The sequence below is a fragment of the Rattus norvegicus genome, chromosome 1 (genome assembly GCF_021556685.1).
Source record: "Rattus norvegicus strain SHRSP/BbbUtx chromosome 1, alternate assembly SHRSP_T2T, whole genome shotgun sequence".
Classification (NCBI taxonomy): Eukaryota; Metazoa; Chordata; class Mammalia; order Rodentia; family Muridae; genus Rattus; species Rattus norvegicus.
The window spans coordinates 92289851-92314601 of record NC_141534.1 but is presented as its reverse complement, the minus strand read 5'-3'; the positions used below and the strand labels follow the sequence as shown (position 1 = coordinate 92314601).

Genomic DNA, 24751 nt, shown 5'->3' with positions numbered 1-24751 from the left:
ATATACATGTGATTGCACGTGTACACATACAAGTACATGTGCAAACATACAAGTGTATGAGACACAAAGTGTCAGCAAATTTGGCTGCTCACTTTCATCTTCCTTTAGTAAATATTTTAAGTAAAATTTTGCAATAGCCAAAATATAATTATAAATAATTTCTCTCTTCTCCTTCCTCCAGTCCCTCCCTATATAACAGCCTCCCCCATCAGCTCCTTTCAAACTCATGGGCTCTTTCAAATGAAATTTATTTTTAATTGATATAAAGACATAAAACTGTACAGATTAGTGGAGTACAATATGGTGTTTTTGATACATTGTACAACATCCAGATACAATTGAACATATAGGCAGCTCGGTCTCTAACGCACCCCCATGCAAGCGCTGAGGACCTGAGTTCAAATCCCCAGCACACACAAAAGCCACGCATGGCGGCATGCACCTGTATCCCGAGCAGGGGGCCGAGGGTAGAGACAGACAGATCTGAAGGCCCCACCGGCCAGACTATCTGGGTAAAATAGTGATCTCTGGGTTCACAGAAAGACCCTGCCTCAGGAAACACGGTGGAGGACCTGGAGACACGGCTCCGTGGTGAGAAGCACAGGCGACCCAGGTTTGACGCCCAGGCCCTGCACGGTGGCTCACAACCATCGACCACGCCCATCTCAGGGATCTGGTGCCCTCTTTTGACCTCTGCGAGCACGGGGCATGCATGTGACACACTACACATACAAATAAAAATAAATCTCAAATTTTTTTTTAAAAATTGAGGTGGAGGAAGACACCCTGATCAATCTCTGGCCTCTACACATGCACATACAGATGAGTTCACATATACACACACTCACCATACACACGCATGTGTATACATATATACTCACGCATATCTGTATATACAGACACACCATACACACACAAGCACATCATACATACACACTCACACACATGCATATACAGATAGACACACAGACAAACACACACACACACACACACACACACACACACACACACACAATGCAGAAAGGATCCAATGCAAGAGGACAAAGGATCAAGCCAATGCTATCAGCAAGCATTTAAACTGACCACTAAAAGTTAAAGTTCTGAGAGGTTGAAGGCTTACTTAGCAAGCCCTCATTACACCAACAAACCAAAAAGAGGAGCCCAGTGACAGCTCCGTGAGCACAGCTCACCCTGCAAGCATAAGGGCCTAGACCTGCTCTTATTAGATAATAATAATAATAATAATAACAACAACAACAACAACAACAACAACAACCAGGGCATTGTGGCTGTAACACCACGCCACTGGGAGAAGCAAAGACGGTCAAAGTCCAGTGTCTCCCTGACCAATCAGCCTACAGGAATGGGTGAGTTCCAGGGTCAAAGAGAGATCCATTCAGTCTCACTAAAAAAGAAAGAGGAAACAGAGGGAAGAAAGGAAGTGAGGGATGGAGGGAGAGAGGGAGAGAGTCGGGGAGAGAGTAAGGGAGGAAGGGAAGGAGAGAGGGAGAGAGAGAGAGAAAGGGAGGAAGGGAGGGAAAGAAGGAGGAAGGTTAGGAGGTTAGGAAGAAAGGAGGGACAGGAAGTCTCTGAGTTCAAGCCCAGCAGGGTTTATGGAGAGTGTTCCGGCTAGGACTGCATCGTAATATGCTCTCTCAATAAGAAAAGGAGAGGGAAAAAGAAAGCAATGGCTCAGTGGTAGGAGCACTGGCTGCTCTCGCAGAGCCCCTGAGTTCAGTGATCCCAACATCACGTGGAGGCTCACAATCGTCCGTAACCCCAGTTCCGAGGATGGAATCAGATGCCCTCTTCTGAACTCCGTGGGCACCAAGCTCACACAGGATACACGGATGTACCTGCAAGCACCCATATGCAAACTCATAAATAAATCTTTTTCTAAAAACTCCAGATTTGCTTGGGGAACTCAAAGAGAAGAGAAAGGCACGGGTGAGCGAGCGCACTTGGCCCGAGACAATGAAGGCCGGAATGAGAGATGATTCATTCACGTTCATTTGGAACGTAAGTCCCTGCTCTCTAGAAGCTGATGAAACAGTCAGACAGTCAGACACCTGGACAAACAAAAGTGCTGAGCTAGGCAAACCACCTCCCTGTGACCAGGACAGGCGAAGAAGGAGATAGCAATCTGCCTTCGACCAGGTTGGACAGAGCATCCCAGGCCAAAGGGCAGGTAGGAAGGAGGGCAGCAATGGCACCACGTCTGCCCACTGCATGACTTACTTGCAGCCACACTGATTAAGTGCACAAGACGCTGAGCCCGTCCACCTGTGCCGGAATCCTGCTCCTGAGTCCCCAGCTCGGGGAGACCTCAGGCAAGCTCAGTATGTCTCTGCTCGTTGGATTTTTATAAAGCAATAACCATCACCGTTTATACTTAAGGTGGACTGCCTCAAAGGACAAGAAATTAATCATTGAGCAAACACTTAGAAGACAGTTGGCAGGTAATAAACGTTACTTATCAACCTAGTGGCAGAAAAAGAAACACTTTTTGAAAACCCCAACTCATTTGTTGGTTACATATTTCCCTTTTCGTTAAGCTAAACGTTTGTAGAAACTAACTTTTTAAGGAAGACTTGATTGAAGGGGAGGGGACATGTCACTGACTACATATGGAGGTCAGAGAGCGACTTTGGCTTTTCCCTCTCATGTTTACATTGGTCTGAGGCATCAAAATCAGGCCACGAGACTTGCATGGCAAGCATCTTAACCCACTAAGGCATCTCGCCAGCCCTGTAGAGACTACCTTTGATGTGTCTCTATATCTCCAGAACTTAGCCTATGTGCATACACATAACAGGCCCTGCTGGTAAGTCTCCTTCCAGTAGACAAGGGAGGGACCCCCAACCTCTGTCTAATAACCTCCTTATTGCAGTTGCGCTCCAATCCTGCCATTCTTGAGCTTCCTTTGCCTTTCTTCCTAGTCTGGCTACTCTGCACCAGGGATACTGACTGAGTAGCTGGGTGCTCTGCTCCCTTCCCTGCGAGGTTTCCTGCTCTCCGTAGGTGCAAATGCTGCCACATAAGTAAAAGATTTTACAAATAAATTTAAACATTTTTATCAATCGTTCCATTCATTTACATCTCAAACGATATCCTCCTTGCCGTTAAAAAAAAAAAACCAAAAAACCAAAACAAACAAACAAACAAACAAAACGCCTTCTGCATTCAAGCTGGAGAGACAGCTCAGTAGTAAGAGCACTGGACGCATTTGCAGAGGACTGGGTTTAGTTCCCAACACTCACATGGTTCCTCCTAACTGCCTGTAGCTCCATTTCCATGGGCTCCATAACCTCCGACGCCCTCTTCTGGACCCTGCAGGCACTGCACATGTGGGACACATAAACTCAAACACACAGACACATTAACAGGAAAGTCAGTCAATGGAGACAGAGGAGAGGCTGGACTTGTAGATCACTGGCCCCACACACATTCAGGAGATGTAACCAGCTCCATTGTTAGACTGTGAGGCTTCAGGCCTGAGGGAATCCTGCACATACACTTGGGTTATCAGGTGACACTATGCTGTGGTACTCCGAGGTTGAGAAATGGCTGGGGAGAGGAAGGAAATGCAACAAGCATGGTGGGGGAAGCCTTCTGTGAACGTTTCACTTGTAAATGCCAAGGTTTCTTTCTCCCTGCTCACAGACACTCTCACTTTGACCCCAAGACTAGACATGGGTAACATAAGGACCTGGAGCGTGAGAACTGGGAGGAGACAAAAGAACGAGCTGCTAGACTTTAAAGTTGAAGCAAAAAAGGTCAAAGGCAAGTTCCTCTGTGTACAACATGCCCTCTGGCCTGAGCCTCTAGACAGAGGCTGGACCATGACCCCGGTCTCCCCAAGAAGATGGATTACTGGGAGATCATTAACTAACCGCCTGGCCACAGAAGGAAACTCAGGCCTCTAAAAACTTCCCTCTGCTCATTTCCCCCAAGTAGTCACTGAGAAGACGGGTCAGGCTGCACCCTCAGCACTGGAGTTTAGGAGCTCTTTGCTGTGAAGGTGACAGGAGGGAATCACGAAGCAGGACTGGGTTCTGGGGAGAATGTCCACAAATGGCAGGCGGGGCATGATTTGTTTAAAGGTCAAAGTCTCATGAAGTGAACCAGACTTCCTTCACAGTCTGGGCTGCGTGTGATGAGAGCTTTGTGTCACAACTGGAGCCCAGAAGGAACCCGGAGTTCTCCATGCTTGGAACGACAGCAAAGGAGATCAAGAAGGCCAATAGATACAAATATTCAGCAGCCAGTAACACCCGGGCGTGACTATAGTCAATGAACCTGACTTTATTCTACATGGGTCTACATAGGCCTACCACCCTACATGGTATGTGATCAGAATGCTTTGGATACTGTGATGGTTTTCAAGCATTTACAAACCATCACAGATACTGACAGAGGAATCTAAGTAGATTGACAAGGTCTGCCCAGTGGCTCTCAGAATAAGAGCCAATTGCCACCTGGTCTGACCCGAGTTTGATCCTTGGGGCCCACATGGTAAAGAGAAAGAATCAACTCTGGAAGGTTGTCTGTTCTCTGATCGCTACATATAAGTAAACCAATGTAACAAAAAATGCATTCACAATAAAAAAATTACAAATGTATTATTAGATACATTTATTACTGGTGAACTATTTTAGGGCACCCACATTTATCTGAATATGGTGTATTTGTGAATGGGGTCTAGTGGGAACCCTCATATCCTTCATACTTTGTTACTTCCTTATGCTAATTTTATATAGGGCTGAGGAAGAGTAGAATATTGACAGCGGCTGGAGGAGGCCACATCCCCCGTGGAAGCTTTCCTGGGTGACTGCATCCACAAACCCTGTTTGGTTCAAAGCAGAAGGGTGGGAGAAGTGGGCAGAACTAGAACTACGTTGTCCCTCACTGATAAGAAGACCCTCACGCCTTCCTTATCCCACACAGAACACGTAAGCCTTGCTCCTTGGTTGACTACTTCACTTGCATTGCGATGCCTAAAGAAATTCCATTGTATGCTAGGCATCCATCTTGGTACCCAGCAGCCATTTGTCTCAGACCTCGGCCCCTGGAAGATACATCCCCAGTGACCTGACTGTGATCCTCACCCAAAACTGAAGGGCCATGAGTATCTACTCGTAATGACATGACTGAATGATTTTTCTTTTTCTTTTCTTTTCTTTTTTTTTTTTTTTTTTTTTGTCTCTTGTAACTTGCTCATGCAGATACCCTAAGATAGTTCTGAGTTGCATTCACCTCTTAACTTGGCAGAACAGACCAGAGTTTGTTTGCTTGTGTAGATATTAAAGGTCTTCTTGCGGTTTTCCCCTTTAAAAATCCTTCCCTCGACCCCTTTCTCGTGGCAATCTCAAATTTGGCAGATTGCTCATCCTGCTAGCAACTAATCCATACATCTTTAATTATAATTGCCTTGAGTCTATGGTCTTTTCCCAGGAGTCACAGAGAAGAGAAGGTCACCTGACTACAGGACAAAGAGAGAAAACAAAACGGACCAAGAAAAAATATTGTGTGATTTAAATAACTAAAATACAAACTTTCTGTGCTTTCAGATGTATAAACTTATTATACGGTTAAGAATATTCAAAGCAAAATCCATAAAGAAAACAAAAAACACGTTGCTAATATTTTCTGAGTTCCTGAAGAAGTCTGGTTTTTATCGTTTTCTGTTTCATGGTCTGTAGGTTACAGATCCTTAGATTACTCTGCAATTTAATGAGACTGAAAAAGTGTACCAAGCTTTTGAGGTTGTCTGCCTCCATTTGCAGGCACAAACAAACCCTTAAAATCTCTCTATAGGGGCTGGAGAGATGGCTCAGTGGTTAAGAGCACTGACTGTGCTTCCAGAGGTCCTGAGTTCAATTCCCAGCAACCACATGGTGGCTCACAACCATCTGTAATGGGATCCGATGCCCTCTTCTGGTGTGTCTGAAGACAGTGACAGTGTACTTATAAAATAAATAAACCTTTAAAAAATCTCTCTATAACAGCCAAGCAATGGTGGCACATGCCTTTAGTCCAAGCACTCAGGAGGCAAAGGAAGGCAGGTCTCTGGGAGTTCAAGGCCAGCCTGCTCTACAGAATGCGTTCCGGGACAGCCAGGGCCACACAGAGAAACCTCCTCTTGAAAAACAAAGAAAACAAAACAAAGCAACCCACAAGTCTCTCTATTAACTCCGGACATTGCCTATTGGAAAGAATCTAAGCTGAGCTCGTTAGAAGTTAGAATCACTTCAGAGGAGATGAGCAGGTCCCCTGGCCTTCACCTAAGCATTCAGCCACCCATCCTCACTAGTTAGCCCTAATTACAACAGGCCTCAAAGCTTTCGGGGAAATCTAGGGTGTACAGGCTAAATGCTAAGAATAAGGAGGGGTTCCAGCTACACTGCAATGTGGGGAGTCTCCAGACACTGTCTAATATCTCCTTAGGAAAAATTTCATATAGTAAGTGGTACATGTCTTTGCTAACTGTCATTTCTCATGTTATTTAATTATTTAATTGAAAAAATGTATATAAAAACCAAGGTGGCTGAACACAACCGCAGATTATGTCCAGCTCCTTGGCTTCCTCTCTCTCCCTTTCTTGGTCATTATTTACAAAACAGTGTTGCTATGTTCAAGGTCATGGCTATTCGAAGTTCTTGCCGAAATGTAAACTTTCTCTCAGGATATGTAAGACTGCTGGAGGTGGGGAGAGAGACATGTAAAATTCCAAGCAAAATGTTAACTTATAACTTGTGACAAAATATTAATAGTTAAAAAAAAACCCTATACACAGGCAATCTTACTTGCACGTTTATATGAAATTTAAAATCAGGTCCTGTTTTCTCCTCTTGAAACTAAGGAGACAACAGGTCTCTGACATACTTTAGACTAGGATGGATATTTTATATGATGATTTTTATCCTAAAATTTTTAGATCAAAAACAACACGTGTTTAATAAAATGCATTTGATAAATAAAGTCTACTTAGGTTAACAATAACAGACTTGAAGATATCTGTCTGGCTTGTTGGTCTTTGCTAAGCTTTGGCTGCTTGGATAAAATGAGTCTTGGAAGAAACTGTGATATTCTGCAAGGTTGTACGGAGAAGGGGTAAGGGAAGGAAGGTTCCCAACCTCTCTGTGGACTCCACTTATGATTTTATACAACTCCCGATCTCTCTATGGGCTCTGCGATTTAAACTTTTATTTTGATACTAAGAGACCTTCAGTTCAAAACTTATAATTTTAAGGCTAAAACTTAACAGGAATAAAACTGTGGCATCCTGATTCTGTAAGAGCTGCTAACCTGACAGCCATGATGGCTGGATCCAGCCCCTCAGACACGCTGGTAAGCTCTGGAGAGAAAAAGGCCAAGCTGAGGACTTGAAAACCCACCAATCTCTGAGCTCACCCCAAACTCAGGATATGAAATCTCACCAATCCCCACCCTGGAAAACTTTACCCCACCACCACCACTAAGAAACCCTATATAAGCCTGCTTCCCAGAGGTGGCCGCACTCTAGTGTGTTCCCCAATACGTCTGTTCTGTGAGGTTTGTTGTACAATGTGATTTTGTGTTAGTCCTTGGCTCCGCTCCAAACTCTCAGGATGCCTTTTCCCTCGGGGCTGTAACTCTTGCAGTGAGGGTCTGAGAAAATGATTTAAAGTTTGCAAATGTAAGTTATAAAGGTCTAAAATCAAGTCATTGGGTCCCCTTGAACTGGAGTTACAGATGATTGTGAGCCACCATCTGGGTGTTTGGGAACAGATCCCAGGGCCTCTGGAAGAGCGGCCAGTGCTGGGAATCCCTGAGCCATCCTCATCTCTCCAGCTCAAACTCAGCCTTCTCAACCCAGTGTGCCAGTCCCACAGTATCTGCCCTGCGTCCTTCTGACATGTCCCCATGCGCTCTGTTGCAATACTGACAGCTGCTTGCAGCCGCCTGGTGTTGTCCGGTCATGGAGTACACGTGCTGTGCTTAAAAGGCCCTTCCCTTGGCTCCCATTCCTCACTGAGAATTCAGCTCTTTAAATAGACAAGCAGGCTGCACATGGTGGTCTTTAATCCCAGCCCTCAGGAGGCAGAGGCAGGAGGATCTCTAAGTTCAAAGGCAGCCTAGTCCAGGCCAGCTCTACAGGACCACAGAGTAAAATGTTTATATGGTGCGAATTCTCTAGCTAGCCTCATGCCAGCACTCCAGGTTCAGTTAGGAAACCCTTCCCTGTATTCCTGCAGCACCCTCTGTGTTTCAATCTACAACCGTCTGTTTGTTTGGCCGTCTCCCTCACAGAGCCATGAATCCCTTAAGACAAACCACATTTACGTTCTAGTAGCCGATGTGGTACTTCATGCAGCGCTTAGTGCCTGGAGACATTTGGGAAACTGATGTTTAAAAAGAGAGTACGTGAAGAGAGGAAGGAAGGGATCTAGGTATAAGGCACGTGAAATGTTCGCAATATCTATTTTTAATAAAAAATGTATTTACTTAGAAGCATTAAGAATGTCAACAAAACAGCCGCCATTTTTTTTTTTTTTTTTGCTATTACAGAGTTGCACTCAGTTAACAAAACTACAGTTATCTCCGTAGAAGCTGCTCAGAGACAACTGAGGATGGAAAAAACAAAAACAAAATCAAACTCCTGTCCCCATACATAACTAATTTGTGCCGTGCACCAATAAGAACCTGCTTTATTTCCATGCCAGTTTCCACCCCCAGACTGTACCAGGCAAGGTTAGTGGCTATGGAAGACACCACCAGGACAGGGCTAGCTAAAGACACACTCGGTAGTGTGTTAACTGTACATGAAAAGACACCGTGCAGCTTACAAACAAATCTGACACAGCCTTGCATTTCAATTTTCTTTAAAAGATGTGAGTTGTGTACAGGGGGGTTAAATGCTTTATAGACAAGAAAAAACTGTGTTAGAACCAACTTTTCTTCATCATCTTCCTCATCCTCTCCATCCTCCTCCTCATCTTCCTCTTCTTTTCCCTGCTCTCCTCAGCCTTGACCACCCCCCCACTTTTGCTGCATCAGGCTCTCCTTCAGCTCTGTAGGCAGCAATGTCCTTCTCGTACTTCTCCTTCAGCGTGGCGGCCTTCTCATAGGGCTGCTTGTCATCATGGCAGTGTTGGCCCACATCTCTCCTAGTTTCTTTGCACATCACCAATGATCAGCCAGGATCATTGCCTTTGATTTTGGGGCGGTACTCAGAACAGAGCAAGAAGAGGCCAAAGGAGGCTTCTTGAGGGCACTGGGGTCCTTGAACTTCCTTTGGTCTCCCCTTGTGGGGGATGTAGGTTTCCATTTCTCTTTCATAGCGAGCCTGGGCAGCCTTTGCCATGTCTTCACATTTCCCCCTTTCTTTAGCCACATGGTCTTCCACCTCACTGAGCACTTCTTGGACAACTCTGAGAAGCTGACAGAGTTGGGTCAGCTTCTTCTTGTGCTCCTCCCGGCAGGTTTGCACAAAGAATGCATGTGAGGACATTTTGCCTCTCGGCTTCTTAGGATCTCCTTTGCCCGTGTTTAGTTGATTTTCCTCCGCGAGGCACAGAGTCGCCCAGTGCCCGCCGGCTCTCGCTGTCTCTGTGGAGCTCAATGTACTGTAATGGCCGTCAATATCTATCTTTTAATTCATTTATCTTAGACATACAGGTTTTGTTTTTGCCTGCCCACATGTATGTGCACTGTGTTCACGCCTGGTGTCCTTGGTGTCAGAACCTCAGGACAGTTGTGAGTCACCATGTGGTGCTGGAGACCAAATCCAGGTCCTCTGCAAGAACAGCAAATGCTCTTCCTCACCGAGCCATCTCTCCAGCCCCCAGTTTTCAATTTCACCAACGTGTATTGCGTATTTCTAATGGAGACAACATCTCACCAGATGCCAACAGAAGTCAGAAGAGAAACACAGTCTCGGAGAAATGCGGAGAAGAGAAGCGCCCGGTAAAAGAGCAAACCGTGCAGCAGGAACCTTGGAGCTGCAGGGGGGAAACAAGATTCCACCACGGGAAGACATGGTGGGTCATCTCGGCTCAGCAGAGCCAAGATGACTAATGCTTTCAACGGAAATTGAAAAACAAGAGCAAGAAAAGACACGGGAGTTTCGGAGAAGATGGTTATCTGCCAGGAGCAAAGTCTAAGCACAGGGTAAGAGCAGACTGCAGGGGCCTGTTCCGGGGCCAGACTGAGACTCTTGGAACCCCAGTCTGCTCCCAGCAGGCTCAGCCTGACTGACCCTTTACAGCTGCTCTGTAGCTGCCAGGCAATGTTGTTTGTTCAGATTTACTTTAAGCATATGTATTTTTGTCTGCATGTCTGTACCTGTGCCATGTGTGCGCCTGGTGCCCAGAAGTCAGTAGAAGGCACTGGGTCCCATGGAACTGGAGTGATGGGTGGTTGTGAGCTATAGATGGTTGCTGGGAGTCAAACTCTGGTCCTCTGCAAGAGCAGCCAGTGCTCCCTGTGCACTGTAGGTCCTCCATCGTCAGCCTGCACTGAACTGCGGCCTAAACTGCAGCAATGCCACCCAGGAAAGTCCACATTTCTCTTGCCTCCTGAAACTCACCTTTTTTGTTTTATTTTTCTTTTGGGGGGAGTGGGTGGTTTTATTTTGTTTTTACAATGCTAGGAAACAAGCATTTAACCTTTCTAGAACATAACACATAGCATTACCTGTTAGAGATTGGTTCTAATGCTTTGGTTCAATCAGGAATCTGCGTTTCCAGACGCTAAAGGTCCTTATCCCCAATTGTTTTTTGATCGATCAATGAAGATGCCAGCGGCCAATGACTGGGCAAAGGGAGATGGGGCGGGACCCTTAGAGTTCTGCAGGTTAGGACACAGCGGGAGAAGGAAGATCTCCATGATGCAGTGGGAAATAAATCAGATTTAGAGCTGCAGGAGAGAGCCCATAAGCCATGTGAAAATTCAGGTAAGTGGCCACTGGCTACTTCCCCACCAGGCCTGGGATAGCAGGGGGAGGATTAGAACTGCCCAGCCATTGAGCTAGACAGCGTGTGTGTGTGTGTGTGTGTGTGTGTGTGTGTCTGTGCGTGTGTATGTGCGTGTGTGTGTGTGTCTGTGTGTGTGTGTGTGTCTGTGTGTGTGTGTGTGTGTCTTTCGTTCATAGATCCAGGGAGCTGCTGAGCGGGTGGCTGGAGGAATGCACCCCACAAGGAGCATAAAGAGGAGAAGCTAAAAACTCTTGCTACATTTACCTTTGCCAGACGGTTCTATCTTCAGGGAACCTTCTCTCCTTCTCCATCTCCTCCTCCATTTTTGGTTGTAAGCAATGAAGCCCAGGGCCTTTAGCATTGTAGGCTAGTGCTTTAACAGTGAGCTACATTCCCTCTAAGGATCTTATTGGTTTCTGCTGAAGATAACGTCTGGGCCAGGTTCCAAAACAAATTCTGTCTTTCCAAGGTCTTGCTTGTCGTGGGCTGGGAATGCAGCTCAGTGCCAGGGCCCTTGCCTGAGAAAGCTGATGTGCATTCCCAGCATCATATGTGTAGACATATGTCCATGCATAGACACACACACACACACACGCACATGCACACACACATGCACACACACACATACACATAAACACACACATGCACACACATAAAATGCACACACATATGCATACACGCACACATACACACATATACAGATACACACACATGCACACGCACATGCACACACATACACACACATACACATATACACATACACACATGCACACACACAAATACACACACATACACACACACACACACACACACACACACGCACACACACACACTCATTACACTTACCCTTACTAAAACAATAGCCACTTCATTGCCCAGTTCAAACCCTTCCTCTTCCCCTCTGTCAGTGGGAATTCAAGTCATTTTAACGGCACTGGGAAATGGTTTCAGATTATCCTAGAGAGCCCGCCACTTCCCAGCAAACGACTCTCCAGCCTTCAACCACAGCCTTGGGGAAATGACCAGAAATGGGAAATAAACCTAAGCCGAGCACACGATCATCACAGCAGCCCTGATCAGAGGAAAACTGGAAACAACCAGACTGCAAACAACCCTCCATCATCTGACACTGTTTCTGACACAGGGGCTCACGTAGCCCAAGTGTCTTCGAAGCTAAGGATGGCCTTGAACCCTGGTCTTTCTGCCTCTGCTTCCCAAGTGCAGACACGACAGATACGCCCCACCTCTCCTGGCTTGTTCTGTTTGATTTAGATTTCAAGATGAAGTCTCACTCTGTGGCCCAAGCTTTCCTGGAGCTGGAGGCAATGACCCCAGCCTCATTGTCGAGCATGCTGGGGTCACAGGCAGGGGCCACCACACCCAGCTCAAAATCTGAAATTCTTGGAGTGCCCTGTGACAGCAAACGGCTCCATGGCTGTTCTCATGAGACCATTCCCCTCACAAAGCCAGTGTGATCCCCATCTCAGCACTCCTTAGCTGCCATCAGCTCTCTGCGGGGCTGTGCATGCCCAGATTCCCTCAGGAAAGCAAACACAAATGGCAGTACAAGGGGCTGGGTGTGGATCTGATGCAGTACTCACAGACACCCATGGTGCCCACATGTGGCCAGTCCCTACCTGCACCATTCACTGTGTGCTGTTGCTTACCCTGCGCTGTGCAGAGCAGTGTTGCAGAAAATGCCAAAGACGATGGGTATGCTGTCTCAAATTGATAATATCAATACTCAGGAGACTGAGGCAGGAGGATGGCAAATGAGGTCAGCCTGAGCGGCACAACCAGACTCTATCTCAAAACGAGCAGATGTTGAAAGACTGGGAAGACACCCCTGTGGTTAACAGTCAAAGAAAAGGAGGACATGTTTATATGTCAGTTGGAGAAACTGGGCGGGGCTGTGTGAAATGTCTTACAGAAGAATATTGCTGGGCTGGAGAGATGGCTCAGTGGTTAAGAGCACTGACTGCTCTTCCAGAGGTCCTGAGTTCAATTCCCAGCAACCACATGATGGCTCACAACCATCTGTAATGGGATCCGATGCCCTCTTCTGGCACACAGAGGCCTCTTCTGCATGTGCTGATAGAGGACTCATATACATAAATAAATAAATCTTTAAAAAATATATTCTTGAATGACTATCATATAGAGCTGGGACAGACAGCAGGAAAAACTGTTTGAGTCCACGTTTAAAGTGATGAATAGGGGGTTGGGGATTTAGCTCAGTGGTAGAGCGCTTGCCTAGGAAGCGCAAGGCCCTGGGTTCGGTCCCCAGCTCCGAAAAAAAGAACCAAAAATAAATAAATAAATAAATAAATAAATAAATAAAGTGATGAATAGAAGTTAATGGGAGGGTGACAAACATTTAGTGAAGCTGACAGTGACGGTCTCCATTGTCAGCATCATCGCCAGCAGATGCCACCACACAGGACACTAATGACAAAAGCAGCAGAGAGCCCAGGATGCACTGAAAATGGAAGGTATTGGGAGAGCTCAACAGGCCAGCGGCAGAGACTTAAAACACGGCACTGTGGACAGCACTGAACTCTTAAAAATGGTTTTGAATCCTTACTAACAAGTGTCTTTCTAATTGTGTGCTTGAACTTTTAATGACTGAGCCGTCTCTCCAGACCTGCTGGATCTTTTTGAAAAAGCCAAGTTCTCAGCTTGCCTGTTAGGAAATTATTCTAAGACCTTCAAGGCTTTATTGAGAGGGCTGGGGAGATGACTCCATGGTGACAGCATTTGTTGCTCCTGCAGAGAACCTGAGATTAGTACCTGACACAGAACCAGTAACCACAGCTCCAGGGGACACAACACCTCCCTGCCTCCTGGGGCACTTGCATTCACCTACACAGAAATATATGTATACACATAATTGAAAATTAAAATAAACTACTCTGTGTCTCCCAGTACTCTCTCCCTCCACCCTCTTCCTCTGACCTCTACAAGTACGCCATGGCACTCATGTTCCCATATAAGCACACACACACACACACACACACACACCTGCACACACACACACTCACACACACACACCTGCACAAATACTCACACACACTCACACTCACACACTCACACCTGCACACACACATACACCTGCGCACACACACCTGTACACACACACCTGCACACATACACACACACACACACACACACACACACAATTTAATTAAATTTTAAAATGTGGTACAAATTTAAAACCAAGATTACTTTTAAATTACGGAACTGGGGAGAGCCTTCTCTTCCAGAGGACCTAGGTTCAGCTCCCAGAACCAACATGGCCGCTCACAGCCATCTGTAACTCCAGTTCCAGCGAATCCAAGATTCACTCCTGGCCGGTGAGGACGCTCTACACACACGGTAAATTTGCAAACCTGGCAAATAGGATGGCATGGAACAAAACAGCCAAAACCAGCAAAGGAGACCACCAGCAGAGTGAGTGGAAAACGCAGAGAAAGAGGGAATCTTTGCCACCATCACACGAGAAGCTGACACAAGAACTGTAGGGCGGAGGGCAGCAGCTCAGTGGGCAGAGTTCTTACTTATCGAGTGGGAATCCCTGGGTCCAATCCCCAGACCCGGGGTTGTGCATGGTTGGTGCACAGCTGCGGTTCCAGTACTCGGAAGGAGGAGCCAAGAAGATCAGAAGTTGAAGTCATACCTGACATAGTGGATTTGAGGCCAGCCTGGGCTACAGTTGGACACAGTATAAATGGTATCACAGAGAGAGAGAGAGAGAGAAAGAGAGAGAGAGAGAGAGAGAGAGAGAGAGAGAGAGAGAGAGAGACTGATTAAATATACCAAAAAACTATCCTTTCAGTAGGTGAGCTAAAGACACGAATAGACAGTTCTCAGAAAGGAAATATAAGAGCCAAAATAATACCCGAAAAGGCCCTCAGCATCCTCAGCCCTAGGCCGTGGGGAAATGCACAGTAAAACTGCTTTAGAGTCCATCTCCTGTGTCAGAATGGCTGTCAGCAACAAAACCAAGGACAGCAGTGCATCCTCCTGGGGAGGATGTGCGGAGGGAACGCAGGAGTGTAAGCCAGCACACCGTGTGTAAATCAGTCTCAGAAAGCTAAAGTCAGAGCGCCCCTGTGACAGAGCTAGCCCACTCTTGACCATTTGCTGGGAAGACTCCAGTCACTGGAGATGCAGGGACAAGTGTGATTGCTGCTGTGCTGTTCACAGTGGCCAGGAAGTGGAAGCAGCCCAAATGCTCCTCGACGGATGAGCAGGTAAGGACTCTTCTGTGGGGCAGCCATGCAATGGAATATTATTCAGCCATGAAGAAGAACAAAATCGTGACACTCACAGGAACACAGGAAAATGAGCCAGACTCAGAAAGATAGATGTCACACACCATCTCTCACATGCAGAGCCCAGATTTAAAACCGTGTGTGTGTGTGTGTGTGTGTGTGTGTGTGTGTGTGTGTGTGTGTGTGTGTGCGCAATGAACTAGAGAGGGGATCTTGAGATCAGGAGGGAGAGGTCTTAAGGAAGAGAAGAGAAATGAAGGAAGTGAGGGCATCCAAGTAAGAAAGCAGAAGCGGGGACTGGGGGAGGAAAGGAAGTCGTCAGATGGGGACAGGGAAACTGAAGAATGGGAGTGAATTAGAACAAAGTTCAAAGACACCAACACATAAAGATCCAGAATGAAACCCATCACTCTGTATGACAGCATTTGTTGTTGGTTTTCAAGATACGGTTTCTCTGTGTAGCCCTGGCTGTCCTAGAACTCACTCTGTAGACCAGGCTGGCCTCAAACTCAGAGATCCACCTGCCTCTGCCTCCTGAGTGCTGGGACTAAAGATGTGTGTGCACCACCATTGCCAGGCTATGTTATGTCTTAAATTTTCAATTAAAAAAAGATAAACAAGGGGTTGGGGATTTAGCTCAGTGGTAGAGCGCTTGCCTAACAAGCACAAGGCCCTGGGTTCGGTCCCCAGCTCTGAAAAAAAAAAAAAAAAGCTCACAATCTAGGAAAAAAAAGTCTAAAGACCATATATATATATATATATATATATATCCACACTGTAGTAACACCTTCTTATAAAGATTCTTGAAAACAAACAGAAGCTTAAGACACAGTTTAGACTGTGTCCTTCAGAATGAGATAATACAATTAAGCTACAATTTGGAAAACTATGAACAAGGCTAAGCTGTGTCTGTGTCTCCAGGTGGTGGGATGAGGAAACCCATTTTTGCCTGATTCACAATTTTTCATTAAAAAGTATCTTCAAAAATCAAACTTAACCTGTCCTGACCGTCTGTCTGCCTGCCTTCCGTGGACTTCTGTTTCAGAGCCCCTGAGTGCTTAGCCAGTACGCAGCGGATGAACGGGTCTGTAGGCGTGAGCGCCCACCTCCTCACTGGGAGTGAGGAGGCACTAATGAAGCCCACAGCAAACGTTCTGTTTGGAAGACAGAAAGACAACTTCTTGCCCAGACAACCACTCGCCTTCCCACCTTCCAAGACTCTGGTAAGAACCAGATAATTCTTGTGAGATGATTTGCAGGTTGGGAAACTACAAGAAGAATTTGCAGCCAGGGGCTCAAGCATCTGTGGCCGCAGCTACTTGGAAGTCGGAGACAGGAGGATTCATCTTGAGCCTGGGATTGGGGGACCTGTCTGGATAGCACCTCTTATTCACGAGAGTTTCTACAGTGACAAATCCTGTATCTGCAGAGAAGCAGTAAGAGGCCATAATTACTTTGTCCCTTGGACAAATGAAGAACAAGGATGCCGTAAAACGGAAGTTCATCCAAGAGCTGCCTGAGAGATGACTAGGAGGCTAAGCCCACGGGTGGGGCCACTGTGCTTACAGAGGTCCCAGGCTCAGGTCCCAGTGCTGTAACTCCAGTTCCGAGGGACCCATTGTGTCCTTCTGACCTCCAAGGTCACTGAGCATGCACATGGTACACACACAGGCAAAGCACTCATACAAAGAATAACAACAATAAAACCACCCCTTTCCTAAACAGTTCACTAATGTCCCCATCTCTCCAGATGCCCTGAGGTCATGTCCCCTGGGAAGGCATATTACACAATCCACACTGATAAAAGAAATATCTGATCACAGCCTCCCTTGCACACACGTAGAGAGCTCTTACAACAGGAAAGGAGACTCTATGTCTCTCACATGATACCGCTACCCCAGCTTCCTCTCTTTAGTAAGATAAAAAAACCCCTGGGTTTTTGGTCAAACGTGGTGGTTCATGCCTTTAGGTCCCAATACTTGACAGACAGGCAGGAGGAGCTCTGTCAGGTTCGGGGCAGCTTGGTATATATAGGACGTTCCAGGCCCTCTACGGCTATATCGTAAGACTTTGTCTCAAAAAAAAAAAAAAATCCTGCTTTTTTTTTTTTTGGTTCTTTTTTTGGAGCCGGGGACCGAACCCAGGGCCTTGCGCTTGCTAGGCAAGCGCTCTACCACTGAGCTAAATCCCCAACCCCAAAATCCTGCATTTTGTAATCAGGACTTTATTAGCATGGAAATCCTCTCCAATCATCACACAATTCAAACGTCTTACTTTATAACTGAGTGTCAGAATAAGTCACCAAATCAAGGTCATCCTCCCCATCTCAAAAGCCTTCTGATCCAGGCCTGGAGAGATGCCTTAGGGGTTAAAAGCACCGGATGCTCTTCCTAAGGACCCATGTGGCAGCTCACAACTGTCTGCAGTTCCAGTTCCAGAGGACCTGACAGCCTCACACACACAAGCAAGCAGAACACCTGTGTACTTAAAATAAGAAAAATCATTTTAAAAATTAAAAGAAAAAAAAAAAAACCTTTGGATCCCAAGCCCCTTAGAATGGCATAAACTGACCTCACCGTCCACACGGACCTCCTTCGTAACCCCCCCGGAGTGCTGGGCAGATACGGCAGCCCTCCCTCTCCAAAACCCAAGCCCTCGCTGCCCGTGACAGACAGGGCTGTGCTAGGTGAACTATGCCTGACATGTGAGTTTGCACCTTTTCTAGATCACAACCGCCTTAGAGCGAAGGGATTGTACCTTGCATTTTTCCACTCCTCTGCACCAACCCCTGACTGTAGGTGTTCACTCAGCACTGAGGTAGGAAGATGCCATACCGTCACAATTTCCTCAGAAGTAAGAAACTGAGGCTCAGGAAAGGTGAGAGAGAAGACTGCCAAGGTCGAGCAGCTGAAAGGTCCTGAAAGGTAGGGGGTGGGGAGTAGGAGTCAGCTAACTGTAGCCTGCCTTGGATCGGGCAGAAGTGTCCGATGGGTCACTGGGCAAGCTCTTCCCCTGGCCGGGAAGAGAGCCAAAGCACACATGGCAAAGGAAACAAGCTCCCTGTGAAGCCAGCATATGGTTTACCCCTCTTCCCGGTCTCCTCCGTTCTTATACACCTTCAAACAGTAGCCTCACTATGTTTCGCTCGTCCCTACGGGCTTTTCTCACCCCCAGCAAGGTGTTAGAAAATAAAAGGACAGGATCTCTGAAGGAAATCCCAGAAAGTGGTTCTTGATCAACTGGTTTGGAGTGGGAGCCCTTCCCTAGGGCCACTCAGTCACAGTGGCCCATGTTTTCCTTTCAGGACCTGTCAGGCAACTTTGGGATCAAGATGCCCGACAATAAGCCTGTCTGGCAGAACAAGATTGGAAGAAACCCTGACACCTTGCAAACCCCCAAGTTTCTGGAAAGATCCATCTCACTCCCACCTCACTCTGTCTTGGGGCAGCATCTTCCACTCACAAGGTCAAAGCCAAGCATTGGGAAGACACATTTCTCTTTTCTGGTGGTGAGACTGCCATTAGTGGATGACTTCTGCTTCCGAAGCTCTACACCTGGCACTTTAAGCCTTTTCCTCCGTTACTCCTTGTTCCACTATCATGGGCTACACAGTCTACCTGAGCAGTTGGAGACACGGGCTCTCGGGTGGGCCAGGTCTGCTCATAACTCCAACTCTGACAATCATGAGTTACAGCCATGGTGACCCCACTACTTACAACTCCTCTACCTGAAGAATGATGTCAATAATCTCTGAGAGGCGCTGATGATTCATTCGGTGAGTGTCAAGTACTTGCTCCCAGTCAGCTATCAGAACTGGTTGGGGTCTCCTCATCATGTTGTAGATTCTGGAACTGAGGTCAGCTCATACCAACTGGCCACAGCTAATACCATACTAATTGGGATTAAATCCAAGTGCAGTGCACCTGATTCTAACGGCCCCTAACGCCCGGCACTGGGACTCCCTGCTTTCCCTAGGCCAACCCTACATAAGGAGCAATTGCACTGGTCAAAGGGTCACAACGGACTCATTCTCCAGACTACCCTAGAGACACAGGAATTAGAAAGACCCGGAACAGGGGTTGGGGATTTAGCTCAGCGGTAGAGCGCTTGCCTAGCGAGCGCAAGGTCCTGGGTTCGGTCCCCAGCTCCGAAAAAAAGAAAAAAGAGAAAAAAAAAAAAAAAGAAAGACCTGGAACTGGCACAGGAATATGAGATCCCGGAAGTTTTTACTTACCCTGCCCTTCTTCATTTTACCTAAGTGACAGCAAACTAAATAACAATCTAAGGAAGTAAAAAGAAGGATGAAGTCACCAAACCGCATCATAAAGGCTTAAAATAGAGGGGGAAACTCCAGCTCTACTTCTTGGCTACCCGGGTGTGGTAGAGCAGGCTTAGTGTGAGTACATCAGACAAAACCTTGGCACTAGGCCGTCGCTCACAAAGCGCTCTCTTTCCCCACCCCGAACAACTAACTCAAAGAAGTAAAGAGATCGTGGTTTCTCAGAAAACTCTTTTCAAGGTCCAAACAGCTCTCTATCTCCCCGTGAGTTACGCTTCCCTGTGAATGTTTACATATTATTATTGGCTTTGTGTATATATGCATGCATGTTTGCATTTATGCCACAGTCCACATAGAGAGGTCAAAGGACAGCTTGCATGAGTCAGTAATCTTCTCCCTCATGAGTCCCAGGGATCAAATCAGTTCATCAGACTTAGCAGCAAGTACCTCATTCACTGAGTCATCTTGCTGGCCCCCTGCTAGTGAGTTAGTGCGATGACTTCTAAAAGGTTTCCTCTGGTCTCCACATTTTCATCATGGTACACACACGCTGTAATAAAATTCTTTTTTTTTTTTTAAAGACAGTCTCAGAGATCTAACCCCTGGTTAGAACTTTCTATGTAGACCAGGCCGACCTTGAACTCATGAGGATCCTCCTCCCTCAACCTCCTGACTACTGGGGTTACAGACATACTCACCACACTGAACTCTCTTTCCCACTAAGTTTTACATATGTCTTTTTGAATGGGCCTGCTGAAGCAGGGCATAGAAATGAAAGCTCTGGCTCCTACTCAAGTGTGTAGAGCTGTCCGCTCAACGGTGATATTCAGACTGACGTGCTAAAGACGGTGACGAGACAACAGAACTGCAAGTGCCACCCCATGTGTGACTCTTTGTAAACACAGCCTGCGTCTGGGGCTGCTCACCGTGCGAACCTGAATCTGAGCTCACTGGGGAGTGGGATGAGTCTGCTACTCTTTCTCGGCCAAGACTCGATCCCAAAAGTCTTCTGAGAGGACGAGGCAGGAGCTGCTGGAAGCTCAATGACAGAGCAGGTCCCACTGCTTGGGCTCCATCTCCAGCACCGAAACCAAGAGAGGAAAGGAAGGAAGAGGGAAAGGGAAACCACTGAGTCCTGTCTCCAGCCCCGAGTCAAACTACTTCTTTAAGATGGGTATGCCCAGGTCAGGCAATGGTGGTGCACACTTTTAATCCCAGCACTGGGGAGGCAGAGGCAGGTGGATCTCTGTGAGTTCAAAGCCAGCCTGGTCTACAGAGAGAGGTCTAGGACAGCCAGGGCTACACAATGAAACCCTGTCTCGAAAAACCAAAATTGAAGAAAAAGGGGAAAAATGGGTGTGCGTAAGTATGAACCACAGAGAAACAAAGCACAAGTCCATCCGGTGCCTGCTGTGCTGTCCAGCCTTCCTTCTGTGGCTGTCAGTCATCTATAACCTACTCCAAGACACAGACGCAGTGATGTCAAGCCAGTCAATGCCCAGGGAAGGTTTGCGGTACCTCAACTCTACCTTTAGTGCTTCTCACAGTGCATGCCGGGAGAGGACCAGAGTAGACTTCAGTTCGGGGTGGGGAAGTGTTGAACATCAGCCTCTGGCACCTGCAAATTACCAGGAAGTTGCACAAAAAAATGAGGAAAGGGCTCTTGAATTATTTCCTCTTCATCTCTACTGCCACTGACCCCACCCACACCCTGACCAGCAAGCGTGCGCCCGGACACCCACCCCACACTCGTAAGTGGCTATGACACAGAAGACTTTAGGATGCTGTGTGGGTTCACATACTTGTTATGAGAGCTCCCCAGAAAAAAAGTAACCAACCAAAGAGCCCAGTGGCCATTCTCAATGTGTACCAATGCCAGGAGCCTGGCATCTTTTACTGGGGCTCAAGGGGAAAGAAAATATGAAACAGATGCCACGGTGGCTGTGAAATAATTTCCTGATGCTTCTTCAGGGGGACCCCAGGCAGAAAACGGCCAAGAATTGAAAAAGCACTCAAAGACCAGTCTAGAAATTAGGCCGGCTATTCATGGATGGGCTGTAGAGGAAGTCCAAGGACAGGAAGGTAAGTCCTGTGTGTAACAAGCATCAGGAGTCCACACACCGGCAGGGAAACTTCCAACTTCTCAGTGTCAGTGGCCCTGCCCACGTCTAGAGACACAGCAGTATACCAGAAGGGTCACTTTCAGTTCACCGAGACACAGCTGCTCAGAGATCCCAAACAGTAGTAGAACTCGATCTGCCCACGCTACAAAAGCAGCACTCAGGATGACGGTGTGGCATTTACCCTCGCCCACATACAACTCGTTAACCTGAGAGCAGAAATCTACAGATTCACTCCAGCGGATCCCAGACCCAACCATTTCCACAGGATGGGCGACTGCTACGGTGGCAAATGAAATCCGCAGATCGGCTGACACGGAGCCAGGTGTCCCTTTACAGGATCCTCTAAAGCAAGAATATGTAAACACCCCAAAAATATGCTGCTTAAATAATCCCCTTGTCCAGGGTAGGGAATAGGACTTCCTTGTCCTCCAAACTGCTCGTGGATGAGAGAGCCGCGAACAGATGTCTCACTGTACCTGCTCTCCTGACACCTGCAGGAGCCCAGCCAGAAAAAGCACCGGCCCTCTTGGTGGTTTCACATAGGAAGGGAACCTAAATAGCCTAGGTCCCACCGCCTTCTCCAACACAGCCCATCAGCTAATCAGGTCTGAGACAGCGGTGTTTGATGGGCTCTCTCAGCTGGCGCAAGGCTATGCTGATATCTCACTTTCTCCAAATATCCCATAGCTTATATGAGGCCAATTTTTGAAGAAGTCCTACCTCATCACTCCCCACAGCCTTCCTGCCATCAGCGGGTGGGACGCACACACACACACACACACAAGCACACACTTGCTCTACCACATTGCATCCCACCTGTCCTATCTTAAAGCAATTAAATATGGAATTTTCAAACCATATAGAACTATTGAGAGATTACGGCTCCCAGGCAGCCTAACTTCAAGTTCTGGCTGGAGCACACGTACTGTGGGCCTCAGCACATGACTCTGTATTGTCCCCTCCTCTATAAAGTGAGGCTAAACAAATGCCCATCTGCCAGCGGGAGGGCCCCATGAGATCATGCGGGTCAGGACATTGTCCAGCAGGCCCGGGCTGCGCACGGCACGCTTGCTGGCTGTTTACTGCAGAGCTATGGATCCATGAGAGCCGTCCTACGAGAGAGTGAGCAAACCCAGCAGCAAGCACCGGGACCTCCAGGTTTCAGCACCAACCTTTGCAGTGACTTTCTTTTGTCCTACGAGCCACACCCTTTCTGGATCTGACCCATGGGCACTGTGTTCTCAGCAGAACTTTCATATTTACACTGGACTTTTTATGATTTATAAAGAATGTTAAATTTTTATGGTGTGTGTTTTCATCTGCCCCCCTCTTCCTTGTTATCATCCTCTTGAGCAACCCCCCCCCCCCATGCTCTCCCTCCCTCTCAAGACTTCCTGGTAAGTTAGTTATGGTGATTCCAAGCTAAGGATATCTGGTCATATTCCTGAAAAATCCCTCTAAATTATTAAAGTGGTTGAGAAGGAAACACAAAGCCTTGTGCCGTGTGACCGAGGCCAGGCCTGCAATTCCCATAAAGCCAGAGACCCTCTGTGCTCAGGCTTCCCTTCCTAGGCCTTCTGGAGCAGCATCTCCTGGCTGCCTGGGTGGCCCCAGGGGTAGCTCGCCCATAGTTCCTCATCAAACAGGACTGCAAACTCAGGGCAGCACCTCAGTCCCTAGCCGCCCTAACCCTCATCCTTATTTGATCCACCCTAGAGCACAAAGTAGACATAGCTTGGAGACACCTTCGCCCCATCCCTGCCACCTTCTCTTCTCTCTTCTTTAGTCACAGAGACCTGTTGTCGCTTCCCAAATGGCTCTTGCTCTTCCCCACGCCTTGCGTCTTCTGATGCTCCTGTCTGAGAGCTGAGTCTCTGAAACGGACTCGCTGTAGGACATGGCTACCAGAAATGCCCAGAAGAACAGATCAACCGGTCACTTCCCATTTAAAGCCCCCCAACTTAAGAGTCCAAACTCAAAGACTATACATGGACTGGCCCTGGACTCTGACCTCATAGGTAGCAATGCATATCCTAGTAAGATCACCAGTGGAAGGGGAAGCCCTTGGTCCTGCTAAGACTGAACCCCCAGTGAACGTGATTGTTGGGGGGAGGATGGGGAGGGGAACACCCATAGAGAAGGGGAGGGGGAAGGGTTGGGAAAGGGAATAACAATCGAAATGTAAATAAGAAATACCCAAGTTAATAAAGATGGAAAAAAAAAAAGAGTCCAAACTCCTTTAGTGTTGGTTTTGGGAATAAGGATTTCCATAGTCTGGCAGGACCCCGTTTAAGAGGTCCAGAATGAGACCTGTCCAAAAATGCCATTCCGTCTGCCTGAAAGGTGCCCTAACGGGCAGCACAGTGGCACTGTCCAAGGGTGAATCCCGGCCTTCAGGAAGACGCACACATTCCACTGAAGAACAAATAACACTGACAGTCAAGCATTCAAGCACTGAATCCAGAGTTCATCTTCAGTCTCGTGTTTTAGAAGTCACAGCTAAGGCTTCAAGAGCCCAATGTACTCATTCAAGGTCAAAACGCAGTCAGCCAGGTGCTGGCCCACAGTTCCCGTTTCATCTGCTAACAGCCTGATGGACTCTCCTGTGCACATCTGTCTGGGATTTCCAGGAGCTTTCCCTCCGGCTGACGGTGCCTGGGACTTCTATCCCTCCCCCCACAAGCCTGTGACTGGGACTCCTATCCCTCCCCCCACAAGGGGAGCTGCACACTGAGCTGGCATAGCAAGAACAGAACAGGAAGAAGTGAGCTTTGGCACTCCTTAAGGGGCAGTTTCAGGGGTCAGACACAGGGTTTTTGACAACTGAAAAAAATAGGCCTATTGTCTCTGTGGGTGGGACCAAACCATAGCTGGAGCTAGGAAACCAGTTTCTTTGTGCCCAGAGCTGAGGACTTAGCCAGGAACTCTAAAGGGCGGAGGTAGGTGGAGGGGAGAAAAGGCTGAGTTCTTTAGAACGGAGCAATCACAATTGGCCCCACTCATCTGCCCCACCCCCACCCACTACCGGGTATTTATTTGATCTGGGTTTATTTCCCCCCACATAGTGCCCCATATGGCTCTGTAAGACGCTCAGGATCTAGGAGGACTGGGAAAAGA

General features: G+C 47.4%; 2 long non-coding RNA genes across 25 annotated transcripts in view; both read right to left on the bottom strand.

Moving 5' to 3' along the window:
* Window positions 1–24751, bottom strand: part of LOC102549342 (uncharacterized) — a 136634-nt gene that overhangs the window by 84422 nt on the left and 27461 nt on the right. For 11 of the 23 annotated variants that reach the window (XR_015649993.1, XR_015649988.1, XR_015650029.1 and 8 more), the window contains exon 1: window positions 2239–2371. The exons of 4 other annotated variants lie outside the window; for them this stretch is intronic. This is a non-coding gene — a long non-coding RNA (uncharacterized LOC102549342). Of the gene's footprint in view, window positions 1–2238; window positions 2417–21029; window positions 21130–24751 lie in introns of those variants that run through there. 8 more of the 23 variants (XR_015649953.1, XR_015649998.1, XR_015649947.1 and 5 more) reach the window with 3 other exon arrangements.
* LOC148007285 (uncharacterized) lies at window positions 8848–11356 on the bottom strand. Of its 2 annotated transcripts, XR_015650070.1 has the most exons (3): window positions 11223–11291; window positions 10678–10899; window positions 8848–9983 (listed from the first exon to the last, which is right to left on the bottom strand). It is a non-coding gene; the product is annotated as an uncharacterized LOC148007285 (long non-coding RNA). The 2 variants fall into 2 exon arrangements; XR_015650066.1 differs by lacking the exon at window positions 10678–10899 and having other exon boundaries at window positions 11223–11356.